Consider the following 18,367-nt stretch of genomic DNA (forward strand, 5'->3'; position numbering starts at 1 on the left):
GTGGAGCTCAGTGCATGTAAATAACTAATCTCAGGAGGTTAGCCAATGCTATATGGTTGGATATCCCCCATTAAGTTAACATACCTTACAAATCTTGATCCCATCCAGCCTCCAGGTTGAAGTCTGTAGGGTGGCAGGCAGGACTGTGCAAAGCCAGTGAATCTCATAGCCTCACGGGTCACCCTGATATCTGTGTCCCACGTCTCATCATGGCCAGCTCTTAACAGAGCCATTGTTCCTATGAAATAGAGGGGGGTGGGTGGTGATGGGAGGGAGCCCCACTGTTGAGCTCTATGTTTGTGAATAAGGAAAATGTTTTCCTTCTATAGCCTCTTTAGAGACAATTAAGCATTAGCTTTTGTCGGATGCAAAATTATGAGTGAATTTAGTTTAAAGTATGTGAACCATGCACCCTTTGAAATTTGCCTGAAAAGGCTCATTATAAAACTAATGCTATGAAAAAGCACTCCCTTTCAGATTAGGGAAAGCACCTGAATAGTTTTCATAAGTGGCTGCGCATCATTTGAAAGCATTCTAGTGTTGCCTGAACCGCTTTCAACACACCTTTCAACTAGAAAATTTCACATTCAGCATATCTGTAGTTCTACACGACTTTCAATAATATTTAAATTGGTTAACTGTATTTCTTTTATATCTCTTTTAATGCTTTTATTGATTTGAGGTAGATAAACTTGATTGTGCATGAAATCTTATTTTTCCGCACAAAGGAGATAGGATTTGAGTATATACTAGGAGAACCGTACCTCTAAAGCAAGCCAGACCTCTGAAATGCAAAGGTCTGGGTCAGATAGGTGTTTGTTGAGGCCTTTGAACTATGCTGGTACTGATTCTGACGTTTGTTTCCCCTACAGTCAGTGTTGGCAAAAGATGCCCTAGAGGACATCTCTTTTTTAAAGCTCATTGAGAAAAGACTCATGAGTTTTGGTGTGAAAAAAAAAAATGCTTCTCTTAAAAACCCAGTGTGTTTTGTTTTTTTTTAGGGTAGCTTAGAGACCCCATGATTCTTAGAGCTAATAGTGTTAGATTCCTGTAGTCCCAAGGAATCTAAAAAGCAAATGTGTGAACATTTCAGCTACTGTGTGCAAAAATACAGTAGGCAATATAAAGTAAAAAAAGAAAAAAAAAAAGACTTGTATAGGCCAAATCAAGGGCATAGTTTATTTCATTGTTCACATGTAGAAATCTAATTATATTAGTGCATCACAAATTAAAATAAGATTCAATGTGTAACACACAAAACCCTGAGCTGCATCAAAGAATCATTGTTGTTGGAGGTTTCTGCCTGATATGGACAGCACACGGTCCATATTTGGATCATAAGGATCGTCTTAGAGAACTGAGTTCAGATCTCAACTGTGCTACAGCCTTGCCTCCTTATGTTGCCAAATTACACCACCTCTTGGAGCATCACTTTTTTCATCCAAAAAAAGAGGGATGATCGTACTAATCTCATATGAGCAAATAATAGGAAACTCAGCCATTGCTCTTCCTTGTATGCCCCCTGCCTGTCACATCTCCAACGGTTTGGGGATGCAACACAGTCTAGATGGGCATGATTCCTGCTTCCCTGGGGCTTGCTGTCTGTTTGTGGGAGTGAATTTAGGAAGACAAATGTGAAGGCTGTTGCTTATAAGTGCTGCAGTAAGTTGTAAGTGCATAATTAGGCCCACAAATAAAATAAACTTGCCAGATACAGTAAATAAAGAAAAGTAACAAAAAGAATGTTTTGGAGTTAGGATGCCAAAGTGATAGATTTTTGGACTTTTTGCCTAGAACTGAGCTAGTAAGGTGAAGACCACAAAATAGAACCACCGTGGTACTCATGTGCAAAGATGAAGGGACAAGACGAGGTCAGGGCCCCATGTGTGTGGGTGAACCTGTCAATGGATGCTTTCCATTGAGTCACAAGAGATCAAGATTTCCTCTTCAAGCTCTGGGCTGGTGTTCTTCTTAAGGAATCCTGGGAGAAATGAACACCTGCCATCAGCAGGAACCTTACACATTACAAAAAAATGTTTAGTGTCATGTTTCCATTTAATCTTAGCACCAGGGCTAAACAGCATTGTGAAATAGAATGAAACAAATTTTGCCTGTGAGGAATGGATTTGTTCAAGGCTATGCCACAAGTGAGTGGTGGGAGGCAAAAACTGATTCTTTAGAAAATTTTAGCTCTACATCTTGTCTCTTCTCATCCCAATTCTGTGCTTTTGGTTTCATTGCTTAGATTAAATGTCCTCATTAAAAAAAAAAAAGACATCTACAGCATGACTGGATATTGTAGGGAAGGTGAAGGTGCTCATGCCCTAGTGACTTATATTTGGAAAAGCAATAAGGGCAGTAATCAAATATTTATTGAAATATAGTTAAGGAAATATTTGATGCATAGCTCAATTCTAGGAAGTTTTCAGTTATACAGTAAAGTAAGAACTTCTTATTCCAATATTAAAGCTGACTAAGGACTATTTTCCTAGAACAAATTTGCTCCAGTCTAAAGGAACCTTGATGGCATCACTGACTCGATGGACGTGAGTCTGAGTGAACTCCGGGAGTTGGTGATGGACTGGGAGGCCTGGCGTGCTGTGATTCATGGGATTGCAAAGAGTCATACATGACTGAGTGACTGAACTGAACTGAAAGGAACCTTCTTTCACCAATTAACTCTAGAAATGGGCTTTTAGCATCTCAACCATGTGTGTTAATTTTGGATATTTATTTTTAGTGAAAAGACCAGAACTAGTCCTTCTACTCAGATGATGGTCAAGCCAATGAGTCTGCCCTTATTTAGAAATAGAGACTATTGACATAGAAGGCTTTCATATTTGAAGACAGTCTTAAAACATTTGTGAATCATTATCAAAAACACAGTCACAAAAAAATAATATTTATGGAAGAATGTCTGAAGGGCATTCATTCTCTAAAATTTGCTTTCTGAATAATTGCATAATTTAGGCTCCTTATGGGAGATTCCCTGGTGGCTCAGATGGTAAAGCGTCTGCCTGCAATGCGGGAGACCCGGGGTTCAATCCCTAGGTCAGGAAGATCCCCTGGAGAAGGAAATGGCAACCCACTCCAGTACTCATACCTGGAAAATTCCATGGATGGAGAAGCCTAGTAGGCTACAGTCCACGGGGTTGCAAAGAGTCAGACACGACTGAGCAAACTGCAAAATTGTATTCTGTCATCATTGCCAGCAGACGATACTGATAGAAACTTTTAAGAAATAGTGGGAGGAAGTACATTATTGTTGGTAACAGTGACTCAGTCGGAGCTGTTGTCTATCACAGCTAAAAGTTTTCCTCTTAAGGATCCATAAGTGTCTGGAAAAATTAACTGCTTTAATTTTATGGAAACCATATAACACCTTTGTTTCCCTCTTTGCTTTGGCTGGTAGGAAATGTAGATTTAAATAAATCTGTGCACTACTTCAAGCCTTAGAAAAGGCACTAAGCGTCCCAGTTTGCAAACATCACCGGCATGATTTTCAATTGTTGTTTTTTTCCCCGCCCTTACATTTCTTCAGTTCCAATTCCCTCAATATTTATTTTATTCTAAAAGCATTTTGAAAGTTACTTCAGATCTTTTATAAAACAATGTGGGAAATGAAGAAATATGTGATACAAAAACACATCTAAATGATAATCATTTGATCTCTCCTTTCTTTGTGCATACCATTATTTCATGAAGGCTTTAAATAGAATGTAAAGTCTATAGAAACTTTGGAAGAGGTAAAAATAAGGCTGGATATTGACATGAGTATAATCTTTGAAGGATTTTCAGTGGTGGTTGCACATTAGAATCATAATTAGAAATATTTTAAAAACATGGATTATTGAATCCTCTCTCTAAATATTTTGATATTTTAGATGTTGATTGGGGCCCTGGCATCTGTATTTTATAAAGCATTGTTGATTTTAAGCCAGAGGGAGAACCACTGACCAAAGGGTTTATTGAGTGAGAACCTGCTAGAAGAATAAAATGTGTGTAAGGATGGGGAACACATGTATACCTGTGATGGATTCATTTTGATATTTGGCAAAACTAATACAATTATGTAAAGTTTAAAAATAAAATTTAAAATTAGAGAAAAAAAAATAAATAAAAAAATAAAAATAAAATTTAAAAAAAAATAAAAAAATAAAAATAAAAAAAATAAATTTATTTGGAAATTAAAACAAACAAAAAAATGCAATGTGAATTAATTCAGTAGCTCGATACTAGCTTACTTGGACTGAAAGAAAATGGCTTAAAATTTGCCAAACATTGGCTAAGTTCCTGTAGTATACAAAGCTCTAGGATTGGTAGCAGAGAATTTTCCAGTTGCCTTAGTGTCCCAGTGCAATTGAATAATGCCTCTTCTTTATTGCATCATCACCACCATCATCCCAAAACAGATGTTACTCTAGCAAAGCACTTTACTCTGTGCTGGCAATATAAAGTACACTAAGATCTTGCCCTTATTGTCAAGGAGCGTTGGTTACGTGAACAGACAGGACATGCACATAAAAAAGATAATTAACAATACTGAGTAGCATATGCTAAGTGCCAAATCAGGGGCGGCAACAATAAATATGAGTTTAGGGAGGGAAAACATCATTGTGGACTCTGACATTGGAAGCCTCATAGAAAAAGTGGAACGTAAAAGCCTGACCTTGCTGTTTGTGTAGGAAATAGATAAATAATCTTCTGAAAGTCAGTATAGCTGCAGCTGTCTGCTCATGCAGTTTTATTCAAACTTCATTTTAAAATAGAAGGCCACATCTTTGTATGTGTAACTACGGGTTTTAGAAACATAATGTCCCCTCTTCTTTTTTGTTTTTCGCTTTCATTTATACCTCAATGTCTGAAACTCTCAAGCAGGAAAACAGCTGGAAATATATATTTTAGGGAAGGCATAAAGTCTTGACCTATCTATAAATTGCATCCATTTATGAGGAGGGTCAGCACATTCACTAGGATTTCAACCCTCCCTTGAGCTGACTGCTATTTATCAGACACTTTATTGTGTTTCAGTCTAAAAGCAACTCTGTTTTATTACAATTAGGGAGAGTGAAATTGTGCTTAACAATTTTCCCCATTATAAAAATAAGAAAATGCTTGTTAATATAATGTATTCACTTAATATGATTTTAAAAAAGCACTTGATTTCATTTTCTCCCTAAGTATAAAAAGCATTTAGAAGGAGTTGTTTTTAGAATGAATCAGCAGAAAATATCCCAGCCAAGATTGAAAGCTAATATCAACAATGAGTCTGAGAAGGCAGTATCATTTCAAAAAAAAAAAGTGTTTTTTGACAGCCTGATATAGAGTACATGATTTATAGAGTGATCTGAAAATTAATAAATAATTATGTCAGAAAGTAAAATGGTGCTTTAAAAGGAAAAAAAAAAAAAAAAGAACCTTATGGTTTTTTTTATGAGCATGGGTAAAAATCCATGAAAACACTCAAGAATGCCCAGATGCTTTCTATCAAGCGAGTAAAGAGCACTTGAAAATATCTCTGATAAAACTCGATACAGAGAAAATAGTATTGGTCTAACTTTAATAAGTGGAGAGTTAGAAATAACACAGAAGACTGGTTCCCTCGAGTTACCAACTTCAGCACTGTCTTTGTGTATCCAGATGAAACATGAAGAATTTAGTCCATAACGAGTTCTCACACCCAGGCTCAGGGCAAACAAATCCAATTTTTAAAATTCTTTTTCAAACAGAAGTTCTTCTTTCTCTTCCGCTAGCTTTTGAATCATCGTTCACTTTTACCCTTCTTCTCTCTAACTCCCAAAGCTAAAGGACTTCATTACAGTTAACAGTGAAGAGCATGTCCTTGAGGTTTGGAAATTTTTGAAGGTTCGACAATTGAGGCTTTTTGTCATCATTGTTTAAAGGCCAGACTAAACCTTGTTTCTTCAGGATTCTGCTGTGCACAGACAAAATAGAACCACATACCATTTGGAAGCAAAAATCAACAATAACCCATTTCTTAGAAGCCAGTCTACTTGAAGAGACGAACTTAAAAATGTATCAGACTCTGTCCATCACAATTGTGGACTCTTGTGAAAGAAGGTTATTCCATAAATTTAGCAGGAAAGATAGATGGGTTATATTTGGCACAAGTGGGTCCCTGATACATTTTAAAACAAATAGGTATTCGAAGCCTTGAGTGACAAAGTCTAAACACTACACGCTGTGGCTTATCCTCCACCATGGACAAAGAAATTACATAAAAGGAAGAGGGAATGAAAACAAAATTGTGATGAAAGTGACAATATGTCCCTTCCACTTTTTGTGTCCTTTTAAATATACTTTGCACTATTCCATTTCTGTCTCTTAGAGCTTTCAGTCTGTCATCACATCTAAATGTACCCATTTTGACATCCCTAGTCATCTGTCCTTGGCCATCTTCTGGGGAACCTGTCTCCGTGAGTTTACTTCAGTGGCTTAAACAACAGCAATTTATTTTTTCACAGTTCCAGAAGCTAGAAGTCCATGATCAAGGAGTCACAGGCTTGGCGTCTTCTGCAGCCCCTCTCCTTCGCTTCTTGATGGCAGTATCTCCCCATGTCTTCATGTGGTGTTCCCTTTGTGCATGTGTGTCTTTCTTTTCTTCTTAAAGGTTATCAATCATATTGGATTAGGGCCCACTCCAATTACTTCACTTAACCTTAATTACTTCTTTAAAGACTCTGTCTCCAGTTATATTCACATTCTAAAGTTCTGGGGTCTGGGACTTCAGCATTTGAATTTTGAGAGACTTTCAGCCCCTAACACTCCACCTTGTGGCCCCTCAAAATGTGTCTTTCTTCTATGCACCACCCACCCAACCCCACTATTAGGAGCTCTTTAAAAGCAGGAAACACAATAGAGCTTAATCTGACTTTAGTGAAAAAGGGAAACTCTAGACTCAAATAATTGAAAAGTTTGAGGGCGGACTTCCCAGGTGGGCCAGTGGTTAAAATTCTGCCTGCCAATGCAGGGCACACAGGTTCAATCCCTGGTCCAGAAAAACTCCGTATGCCGTGGGGCAGCTAAGCTTGTGTAGCACAGCTACTGAGCCCGCACTGCGGAGCCCACACACCACAACCCCTGAGCCCGTGTGCCCCCTGTGCACCCTCGAGCCCGTACTCTGCAACCAGAGAAACCACCCCAGTGAGCAGCTCATGACTGCAACAAAGAGTAGCCCTGCTCACCACGATGAGAGAAAGCCCCCGTGCAGCAACAGAGGCCCAGCGTGGCCAAATTAAATGCATGAGTAAAAGTAGAAAACAGAATTCGAGGTAAACTTATTACAGAGTCAGGCAAAGCTGCATCCAGATACTTCAGTGGTTTTATCAGATACTGATCTAATTCTCCGTCTGTCGGTTCTGCTTTCTTCTACAATGACTGTCTCAAACAGCTTTCCCTCAGGATTATAAGACGGCTGCCAACTTCTCCCAATTACGGTCTAGCCTATTGGCAACTCCAGGACAAAAAGAGACCACTTCTTTCTTAGCTGGTATAATAAAAGTCTGGCATTCAAGTCCCATTAGTCTGGCTAAAGTCTTCCATCTGTCACTAATCCTGTGGTCAGGACAATGGGATTCCGGATGGGTGGGACCTGGGTCCTATACATGGCCCTAGATCAGAGGTGGAATGAATCATATGGAGAGATGGGGGTCTCTCAGGTAGTGATGATGCTGTTATCACAGGCAGGAAAGGCAGCTAGAGGCAAGAATCAGTAGATGTTCACTCCACCAGCAGCGCACCCTCCTGCCTCACAAATGCTCAGTGATCTTGCATCTCTCTACTTGTGCGTCTCCTCCTCCTCAAGATCATCTTTTAATATTCTCAGCATTGGAAGCACTGCGGGCTACCTTGTCCACATCTTAATTATTACAGGAACTCTTGATCTGTCTTCCTTTCTCTCCAAGCCAAGGGAACTCCATGTGGACGCAGTTTATCGTTTCACCTTTCATACATCCAATGCCAAGACAGCGACTGATGTATGAGAGTTAGTCCCCTATGTGTCTCTGTGTGTCTGTGTGTAAAGTGTGTGCTTGTTTTAAGCTGCTCACCTCAGTGAACCACAAAATGGGGAAGTTACTTCTTCCACATGAAGCTACTATGATTCCTAATATAAACAACAAAAAAGAGTTATCTGGGAGTAGCTGAGAGGCATACCTGTCACCTGAATTGGGTTGGAGGACATGAGCTTCATCGTCAGAGGAAAATGTATGACAGGAAGAAAGCTGAATGTTATTATGTGATTTTCCTTTTAAAGCAATCTGATATTTAGATTGTTTTAGAAGTCGTCCATGATCCTTTGTAAAGCTTCATTTGATTATTTTGTGATGACAGGTGCGATATAGTGAGAGGCAGGCAGGAAGGTTGAACCCAGGGGTGACACAGGGTACGGCTTGAGTGATTTAGATCCTACAGCCAGGCAAACAAGTTCTGAATTGGGGGAGCTCATGGGAGTCAGCAAAACATCCACTGAATCAATCCACTGGAATCAAAGGGAAGTAAAGGTTCGATAAGAATCTTTCCATGCCACGGCTGGCAGCAGCTGTTCCATGCCTCTGCCTCTCAGCTCACCTCTGCGTCTGTACTCTTTCTCAGTTCAAAGGCAGGAATCCCTTGTCCTCTTAGTCCATGTCTACTCTGTTCTTTTCTGGTCCTATGTAAACATTATTTCAGGATAATACATCTATTTATTTCCAAAACCTCTCCACTTACTCTTCTTCCTCTTAAGGGTATATAACTTCTTGGCAGAATAGCAATTTTTTAAAAATTTTTATCAGAGTATCATTGCTTTAAAATGTTGTGTTAGTTCCTACTGAACAGCAAAGTGAATCTGCTACACATATACACCCTCTTTTTTGAATTTCCTTCCCATTTAGGTCACCAGTGAACACTAAGTAGAGTTGCTTGTGCTATGCAGTAGGCGCTGATTAGTTATTTCTTCTATACATAGTATCAATAGTATATACATGCCAATCCCGATCTCCCCTTGGGGTTTTTCCTAATCAAAAGATTTCTTATGGAAAACTAGGAACCTCTGTTGACTATCAGGTCATAAACTCGGGTGCAGTACGTAGCTATCGATCTGTGAATTTCTAGGTGTGTGACTGGAGAAACCAATCCATCCACTTTAGCAGTCTGTGGCTCTTATCACTGTCACACAGTGAGCACTCAAAAATAATTTTTAATGATTGAATGAATGAAAATATAAATGAATTATTTATTTGGAATATCCATATTTCATCAATTTAAGACATCTGTTTTTCACATTTTAACATCTCTGAAAACATCGATGGCAACGTTGAATCCTATTGCCGGAGATCACTGTAATGGCACTGTCCTTGTCTGTTCGTATGCAAACATGGTCAAAATTTCAATCAATTCATGTGCTTTTTAAGTAATATATATTAAAATTGTCTGCATCAAATGCAGTAACTTGATATTTCATTTAGTGGGCATTTAGGGCAACCCACTCCAGTGTTCTTGCCTGGAGAATGCCAGGGATGGGGGAGCCTGGTGGGCTGCAGTCTATGGGGTCGCACAGAGTCAGACACGACTGAAGCGACTTAGCAGCAGCAGCAGCAGCAGCAGCAGGGAATAAATGTTTGTTCTAGTTGTTTTCTGATGATCTTCCATTTAAGCCTCCTTAAATCAAGAAAGCATGAACAACAAAACTTATAGAATGGATGTCAACCGCTTGGAGAAACATCACCAAGATGATAGCAGAACATTATTTTAAGAAATGCTGCATAACCAACTCTCAAGCACAGAGAATTTTCATGTGTGGAAAAACATAGATACTTATGACTCAGTTAAAAAAAAAGGGTTCAGAAGAGTTGGATGTTGAATATGAGGAAGTGTTAGGAATTCACTTTGTTTATATTTTCCACAAAAGGATTATACTATTAAAATATATATTTAAATAAGACTTTAAAGCTCTTTTAATAAACTCAAAAAATGTAAGTGATAAAGCATTAGTTCATAGGAAGATTGCCAACATTTTTTTACTACTTAATCATTTAGAAAGTAATGGCATATCATAACAATCAATAAATTTGAGATCCTATGAGATACAAGAATATCAGTAGGAGAGAGATTTTTGGCCTAAAGACCCAGTTATCATGCCTCAAATCTTGCCACATAGTATATTTCCTGCTTCTTCCTGAGACTAAATTAAGATATTCTCCATGAAGATAGGCTCGGATTAGATCTGAGGAAGAGTTTTTCCAAAGTTAGAATGTTCTGAAGACAAGAGTTAGCTACTGAGGAAGACTGTAAATTCTTTAGTTACTGAGATTTGCAAAGAAATTTTGTCTGTGCCAGTGATGGTCATGTTTGCATGCACAGAGCAGCTGTCCCTGTGAAGTGCTTGTTTCCTTTCACAGAATGATTGGTGAGCTGACCTCCCCTCCTCTGACTACCTAGGCACAAGAAGAAGAGCTTCTGAAATATTATAGTAAGAATTGGGACTTAGCAGATTGTCTTAATCAACATAGCAGAAGCCTGTGAAGAATGAAGAATTGTCCGGTTGTTTGGACTCTCACTCCACTGATCAAGAAAAGATTTTCTTGATTACAGATACAAGTTGCTTCACTTGTTTCTGTTTTAGAAAATAAGAAGCAGTTATTTGCTTGTGGTCAGATATTCTTTGACAGAAGTCTTTTCTGGACACCCATGTGCATTGTACTGAGGTGTATAAAATGTAATTAGCAGTATTTGCATAGTTGGTTTATAAGTAGATCATTGTCCTTATGTGGCTGAATCTACATGTCTTCCTTTAAGCAGATGAAATAAATCCTAGAGAAACTGGGATCTGAGTCATTTGCCTTTCAAAATGAGTACAAAAAGATCTGGCATCTTGAAGGAATCATTGAAGAGTTTCTTGTCATGTTCATCCATCTCACCAAAAGTGATCATGTCGAATGCCATGGCTAGTAGATGCTTTTCATTTATTTTCTTATTTGCATTGGGCTGATTGGCCTTTTGTAGATTGATGGGGCAATATATAAGAGGACCAGAAAGCCATAAGCCAGGTCAGGACACAAGAGTCATACTGCAGACTCTAGAGCTGTATTATACATCTCTCATTTCATGTTCTGTTTGTTTTCTCTTTTGCCTGACAACTCCTGCTCTTCCTTAGACACACGGAGCAGGCAATATTTCCCCAGGAGTTTTCGCCTAACCTACCTAGGGTTATGTAGTTTCCATATTGCCAGGACCCATACCTTACATTCATTTCAGGATTAACCAGACTGTGGAATACCTTTTCCTGGTCATTCTCTCCACCAGGAGTCCGTGGGCAACTTAAGGGTTGACTTGTTACTGAGACCCAGCACTAGGACAGTGCCTGGAATAAGACACATGGCTAAATAAATGGTGAAAGTATTGAGAAATGCATGCAAAGTATTATATGTACATGGATAAATTGATGAGCTTGACTTTATTGGAATTTTATTGAAGTTTCTCCTCAGAAATACTTTTATAAATACTCTTATCTACTGGTGCTGGGACTTCTCTCACATACTGTTCTACTGATATAATTGGATAATATCACCAGCATCACTCCTTTACAAAATAGGATAGGTAACTAAGTGACTATGGCAGTGGTCTTTTCTTTTTTTGCCGTATTCATCTCTTTTTCACTTTTTATATTTATTCTTTCTAACCAGTCACTCATTTCTTCAGATATAGTACTTGGCTGCCTATTGTTGTTGCTTGAGTCCTCCCATTTTTTTTTTTTTAATGATGTTACTCATTAAGTAAACTTGTCCATTTTCTTGGTTTTTCTTATACTCATTCCCCTAAGATCTTTCCTGATGTGTAACAATAAGGAAGTTCTTAACTAAAATAAGAATAAAGATAAAAGATAATCTAGCTTATTAATAAACTGTTATTATTTGATCATAACAGGAAAAAGCAGAATTAGGGAGCCTCAGGGTTTGTTAATGCAGCCATATATGACAGAATCAGGAAACCATGTTTTTGGTTTTGCTGTCCACGCATTGGCTTTATTCCAAACATGGCTTTCCTTTGGCTGTGCGTTGACAGTTGCAATGAGGGCTATGTGCATCCTCCCTTGTGTTCAGCAGGATAGAGAGTGCATCTCTTTTTAATGCTCACAGAACAAGAAAGATTTTCCCATATATCTTAAGAAACCTCCTCATGCCTCCTTGCACAGAGTTGGGTCCCATCCTCATTCCTGGCCAATCTCTATTGTCACTGAATGTTCTACACCAATTGGCTTAGACCTGGGTTCACAAACAAATCCTTGACAAGAGAAAATAAGAGTAACATAAGTGGTATACTACTAGAGGGAAGATCAAACCACTAAGTATTATGGCTTAAGTACAGTGGGTTGTACAATACCCTGATGCTGGGAAAGATTGAAGGCAAAAGGAGAAGAGAGAAGCAGAGGATAAGATGATTGGATAGCATCACCAATTCAATGGACATGAACTTGAGCAAACTCCAGGAGACGTGAGGGACAGAGACACCTGGCGTGCTACAGTCCATGGGGTCGTAAAGAGTCAGACATGACTTGGCGACTGAACAACAACAAAACAGTAGGTTGGGGTGGAGAGGAAGCCACTGTGTCTACTAGACCATGGCTCTGTCCCATGTGCTGTATCTTTTCCTTTTAATAGTAACAGCTAAATTTAAATGGTAACAGCCCAACTTAAATATTAACAGCTCAACTCAGTGTCCCAAAATGGATCACAATTTTTCTCCTAGAGCAAACCCACTTCCAAATTTTCCTGCACAGAAGAACTGTACAAAAAAGACCTTAATGATGCAGATAACCACGATGGTGTGATCACTCACCTAGAGCCAGAAATCTTGGAGTGTGAAGTCCTTTGGGCCTTAGGAAGCATCACTACGAACAAAGCTAGTGGAGGTGATGGAATTCAAGCTGAGCTATTTCAAATCCTAAAAGATAGTGCTGTGAAAGTGCTGCACTCAATATGCCAGCAAATTTAGAAAACTCAGCAGTGGCCACAGAACTGGAATAGGTCAGTTTTCATTCCAATCCCAAAGAAGGGCAATGCCAAAGAATGTTAAGACTTAGTCACAATTGCACTCATTTCTCTAAGCTAGGCTTCAACAGTGTGTGAACCTAGAACTTTTCAGATGTTCAAGCTGGATTTAGAGAAGGCAAAGGAACCAGAGATCAAATTGTCAACATCTGTTGGATCATAGAAAAAGCTAGAGAGTTCCAGAAAAGCATCTACTTCTGCTTCATTGACTACACTAAAGCCTTTGACTATATGGATGACAACAAACTGTGGAAAATTCTTAGAGATGGGAATACCAGACCACCTTATCTGCCTCCTGAGAAACCTGAATGCAGATCAAGAAGCCGTAGTTAGAACTGGACATGGAACAACAGACTGGTTCCAAATTGGGAAAAGAGTATGTCAAGGCTGTATACTGTTACCCTGCATATTTAACTTATACACAGAGTACATCATGTGAAATGCCAGGCTGGATGAAGCACAAGCTGGAATTAAGATTTCTGGGAGAAATATCAATAACCTCAGATATGCAGATAACACCTCCCTTATGGCAGAAAGTGAACAAGAACTAAAGAGCCTCTTGATGTAGGTTAAAGAGGAGAGTGAAAATGTTGGCTTAAAACTCAACATTCAGAAAATGAAGACCATGACATCTGGTCCTATCACTTCATGGCAAATAGATGGGGAAACAAGGTCAACATTCAGAAAATGAAGACCATGACATCTGGTCCCATCACTTCATGGAAAATAGATGGGGAAACAATGGAAATAGTGACAAGCTTTATTTTCCCAGGCTCCAAAATCACTGTAAATGGTAACTGCAGTCATGAAATTAAAAGACGCTTGCTACTTGGGAGAAAAGCTATGACCAACCTAGACAGCATATTAAAAAGCAGAGACATTACTTTGCCATTAAAGGTCTATATAGTCCAAGCTATGTTTCTTTCCTGTAGTCATGTATGGATATGAGAATTGGACCATAAAGAAGGATGAGTGTCAAAGAATTGATGCTTTTGAGCTGTGGTGTTGGAGAAGACTCTTGAGAGTCCCTTGGACTGCAAGGAGATCAAACCAATTGATCCTAAAGGAAATCAACCTTGAATATTCATTGGAAGGACTGATGCTGAAATTGAAGCTCCAATACTTTGGCCACCTGATGTGAAGAGTTGACTCATTAGAATAGACCCTGATGCTGGGAAAATTGAAGGAAGGAGGAGAAGAGAACAACAGAGAACTGGATGGTTGGATGGCATCACCGACTCAATGGACATGAGTTTGAGCAAACTCTGGGAGATGGTGTAGGACAGGGAAGCCTGGTGTGGTACAGTCCATGAGGTCACAAAGAGTTGGACATGACTGAGTGACTGAACAACAAATGAATTTCATTGAAAATTTCTTTATCCATGCCAAAAGACAGGGTGTTATTTTTAACCCTGTCTCATTGAGTTTCAAACATGGTACAACATAAGGAGAACTAAATACCTACCTCATACATTCAGCTACCATTTACTATATACCAGGCATTAAGGATATAATTGTATATAATTCCATTTCTGGACAGATTAGTATTATAAAATCAATTAATAGTGGTAGAAAATATTCTTAAGCAAATTTTGCACATCTATACACAATTTTGTGGCAAAAGCTGACAATTTTGGTGGCAAAGATTTGGGCAACATGAAAGAGAAGCTAGAGTTCACGTTAGATTGGTTAGCTAGAAAAGACTTCTTCGAAGAAGCATACTTGAGCTAAATCCTGAAGAGTAGAAAGATTCAGATATATAAAGAGAACCGCATGCACAGAGAGAATCACATACAATGTCTAATCAAGGAACTGAAAGAACTCCAGCAAGGGTGTGGTGTAACAGAAGGCAAGAGAAGAGTGCTTCAGGAAGAAAGGATTGATGATATAATTCAGTGCTGCCAAGATAAGGATGAGGACTGAAGAATGCACGTTGGATTTGGCAACATGGGTGGCATTTGAGACTTGAGCTGGAGCAGATTTAATGGAATGACGGGAACAGGAACAAAATCAGAGTGGTTTGAAAAATGATTGTAAGATGGCAAAGTGGGGACATGGTGGGTACATAACTCTTAGAAGAAATTTCTCTATGAGATGCAGCAGCGTGATTTGATAGCTGAAGGGGACTATGTGTTCATGAAAGTAGATTGTTTTATTTTTTCGTTTGATTTTAGATGAGACTAGAATTTCTGCTAGCAGACTCTGGAACTATGTGTAATTTTTTGGTCTTTTAAAAAAATTAATATATTGCTTACTTATAAACACCTGATATATAGTTCAGTTCAGTTGCTCAGTCATGTCCGACTCTTTGCGGCCCCATGGACTGCAGAACACCAAGCCTCCCTGTCCATCACCAACTCTGAGGATTTACTCAAACTCATGTCCATTGAGTCGGTGATGCCACCCAACCATCTCATCTCCTCCTGCCTTCAATCTTTCCCAACATCTTTAAACCTTTGATGATGAAACGAATGGTATTTGAGGTCGTAGTTATGTATGAATGGGAACTATCAATTATAAAATGTGAGGCCAAAATTCACAACAGAAATCTTTTGGAAGGAGCAGGGCTCAGATCCTGTGCATGTGTGAAAGTTTTAGCATTTCATGGAAGAAAGAATCATTTTCCCATTATACTAAGCAGGAAAAAATGGGTGCAGATCCAATGGGTTTCTCAATTTGGACTGAAGTCTCCATATCATGGTTTCTGTGGCAAGGAATCTGCCTGTAATGCAGGAGAAACAGGTTTGATACTTGGGTCAGGAAGACCTCCTGGAGAAGGAAATGGCAACCCACTCTAGTATTCTTGCCTGGAGAACCCCGTGGACCAGAGGAGTCTGGTGGGCTACAATCCATAAGGTCGCAAAGAGTTGGACATGACATAGAGAGTCAACAACAAGTGTTCTTCAAGAGAATGAGGCAAGATTATCAGCAGAAAGTAAGGAAGGGCATGTGAAAATTCACCCGTCACACTTGCTGAGAATACAATAGAAGAGAGAAATGTAGTAAAAGTCAGGGGGACAATTTTAGGCCCTGTTTCAGGAATTTACACTTAAACCTTTCTGTCTGATTGTTGTTAATCTGTATGAGTGCAGTAGGGGTAGAAAAACTGATGGCTGGTTGGATACATTCAGGGTTTTACCAAATAAATTGAGAGTAAGGGAACTGAGGACACTTCTGGTAGAGCAGGAAAAGGAACGAAGACTGGAGGGGACGGCAGGAGAATAAAAATGAGTCCTTAGAGATCAGCTCAGAGAATTATTGTCCTGAGCTGAAAGGATCTGTGGTCAGGTTTTCAGATGCTGGGATATCGGAGAGCGTCTGTTACATTAGTCAATTACAGTATCCTCCTAACACATCTCTGTGTGTCGTCTCTCTTCTTCACCTCTACCTTGGTCCTAATCCAATCTTTTCTGCAATGATAAGTGACTAATGCCAAAACAGTGTCTTCATCACAAAACACCCCTGCTTACCAGGCTTCATTCTGTTTCTGGGGCGAATTTAAAAACAAAAACAACACATAACTTTGCATTCAAGGATTTCTGTCATTTCCTCACACTTGAAATACTGAATTATTTTCTGGTGATTCCTTGACAGAAGTTCACTCTGTCTCCTCACTGTCTCCTATTATTCTCCCTCGTCTCTCTTAGTCTGGGAACTCCTTCTTTCTTTGTAACAGTGAAAATCACTATCATGGTTTTAATCTAGTTCTTTTTACCATTATTTATACTTTAGTAATGGGGTCGCTAAGAGTCAGACACGACTGAGCAACTTCACTTTCACTTTTCACTTTCATGCATTGGAGAAGGAAATGGCAACCCACTCCAGTGTTCTTGCCTGGAGAATCCCAGGGATGGGGGAGCCTGGTGGGCAGCTGTCTATGGGGTCGCACAGAGTCGGACACAACTGAAGCGACTTAGCAGCAGCAGCAGCAAAGATGTAGTTAAGCGTATTTTGTCTGCCAAGGACTCATGGCATCCTTTATGTCTCCTTTGGATGTTCTGGTGATTATATCAGAAGTGTTAAATTAACATTTAAAGCTTAAGGATATTTTCCTTTCTACATTGCATTTTAATGATAAATGACAATAATAATAACTATGATAACAAGGACAACTTCAGTTGTCCAGATCTGGGAAACATTATATCATTTGCCTAAAACTGCATTTAACACATTAACCTCACTCCTACACAGTGGAATATTAATAATATTTAAAGAAAAACAGCACTTCTGTCTTGGGTACTTGGAACTATGAACGATGTGGAAATGCATTTCTCCCATGTTATCACAAGCAATGAAGTGGTTTACCTTTCCCTGCGTGTTCATCTCAAGGATATGTTAATAGTAGCTTCCCTTGATGAAATAAGAATATTCTCACTCTCTGTACGTGCAACCTTGAAGGGAGCAAGAAGCTTAGGAGGTCAGCTGGTGTAGGCAGGCTCTGGCCAGCATTTGACTTGTGGGGAAAAATACACCTGAGAAGCTGGGCATTCTGACTAGAGAAAGTGTTAGTCACTATCAACTCCTCCCCTGGATGTGCCAGACTGTTTACCTGGGGCTGTGCGTGGCAGCTCTCCAGCCTCCCAAGGGACACAGAGCCTTTTTTTCCAGGGGGAGTGTGACACTTCGTCACTTGTATGCACCCAGAGTGCCATCCTGTGGCCTAAACTGAGCTGTGTTTGTGTGTAGTTGTAACTGCCTGTGGTGTTTTTACGTTTTACGAGAAGCAGAATCTAGAGGAGGTAAAGATTTATCCAGGGTTCCTAAAAGTGTGACCAAAAGGTTCAGAAAATGAAAAATGCAAATGGACACTTTCTGATTCTTGTCAAATTGGTTCCAGTTACAAGCCTCATCTGGCCCATTGCTGGCTCTATTCTGTTATCTCAGTCTTAATTCCTTCGCTGGTTCCCATGGTTTCCCCCCCTCCACACACACACACACATACTCTAGTAATGACGTTTGCCTTTGTCTTAATTTCAAAACAGGTTTTAAAATGCTAATGTTTGTAATGTCAAGAGATTAGGTGACTTGACTTAAGGAAATCTGGCATTTCACACTTGGACAAACCGCAGTGAAACAGTGTCTTCCAAACAAAGGACGCACCTGGCTCTCTTCCACTGCCTAAAGCATGTCAAATCGCAGGAAGTGAGATACGGCAGGCTCTTTTTATACTGTTCTTTTATTCTAGTACAGGTAAAAGCTAATGGGTACTCTCATTTACTTCTGGGGGGAGCATTAGATGAGGCAAACTTGCTGAATATTCTCACTGTATATTTAAAATAACATTTCAAACATTCATACATGTTGATCCAGCAAGACTT

This window comes from Bison bison, unplaced genomic scaffold, assembly GCF_000754665.1.
Source record: "Bison bison bison isolate TAMUID 2011002044 unplaced genomic scaffold, Bison_UMD1.0 scf7180017864490, whole genome shotgun sequence".
NCBI lineage: Eukaryota > Metazoa > Chordata > Mammalia > Artiodactyla > Bovidae > Bison > Bison bison.